Below are 1,222 nucleotides of genomic sequence, written 5' to 3' on the forward strand. Positions count from 1 at the left end.
TTCTGATTTCTTGAAAGTTCAGATAAACAACTTAATTTCAACTTGACGAAGTGGAACTTCAGTCTGAGATTCCATTTTGGTTTGGTCTGTTGGGCCTAGTGCAGATGTAGTGTCCAAAGCACTGGCTTCCTATGCATGCTTTTTAACAGTACAAACAAGCCGGCCCTGTAGTGTCATGGTTAAGGGCCTACGGAGGAAGTTAGGTCACACATAGCTGAGCACAGTTTGAATTCCAGCTTGGGTGGCGTGGAAAACATACCAAGCACGAATGTGCACAAGCCGAGGGTCGTAATGAGAAGGAGGAATGTGGGAAAGTGGGCTGAAGCTTGTCTTGGCCCCATTGAGGGGTACTTTCTCTCTGTTTCTCTCTTCTCTCTCTGTCCTGCATGCACACTGCACACACCCCCTCTAGCATAAAATAAAGCAATAGCACAATGAGAAGCAAGTTTCTAGAGGTTTTTTTTTTTAAACTGGTAAAAATGCTCATACTCCATTTTCTCATCTATTAATTAATTAATAAATTCAATAAAATATTAATCAAGAGTGTATAATGAGAAGTGCGGACCAGGAGCCAGTGTCTGAGTGCAGCCATGGGTCCTCCAGGGGGAAAGATCAGCCCGCCCCAAGTGAAACTGAAGAAGCTGTTCAAGCGCAGGCAGGTGTTGAACCGGGAGCAGCGACTGAGGCACCAGGTGGTGGGGGCTGTGGTAGACCAAGGGCTGATCACATGCCACCATCTCAAGAAGCGAGAATCCAGTGTACGTGCCAACATTACTCTGTCAGGAAAGAAGCGCAGAACTCCTCCAGCAGATCCAGCTTGCCCAGAAAGAGAAGGCAGCCATGGGGGTGGAAGCCCCCTCACAGCCAGCCAGGACTAGTGAACCACAGCCGAAATGGCAAAAGAAGGCAAAAGCCCCCCAGGATGTAGACATGGAGGACCTTGCAGATGAGAGCTGAAATTCTTACTTCTTTCATGAGAAGATTCACAATTAGAGCCAGGACTCAGTGGCTGATGCAGAGGACTTTGGAGAAAGTATTGCCGTTTGTTACTGTCTACAGATTTCTCTTCCGTAATGGCTTCCTGACCTCCCCTGGAAAGCAGTGTGAAAGAAGGGAAGAAGTCTAGAAGCAATATTGAATGGAGGTCTCTGTGGCAGTCAACTCCATATGTAATAATCCTAATCTCGAAAAAGCTTATGTCCAGTGGAAGAACTCAATTATA

At 46.5% G+C, this 1,222-nt stretch overlaps 1 pseudogene; it reads left to right on the forward strand.

Annotated features, from left to right (window-relative positions):
- Positions 1-590: 590 nt before the first annotated feature.
- On the forward strand, positions 591-993 carry LOC102472924 (uncharacterized protein C11orf98 homolog pseudogene; annotated as a pseudogene).
- The last annotated feature ends 229 nt before the right edge of the window (positions 994-1,222 follow it).

This window comes from Tupaia chinensis, unplaced genomic scaffold, assembly GCF_000334495.1.
Source record: "Tupaia chinensis unplaced genomic scaffold, TupChi_1.0 Scaffold000100_1, whole genome shotgun sequence".
Lineage (NCBI taxonomy): Eukaryota > Metazoa > Chordata > Mammalia > Scandentia > Tupaiidae > Tupaia > Tupaia belangeri.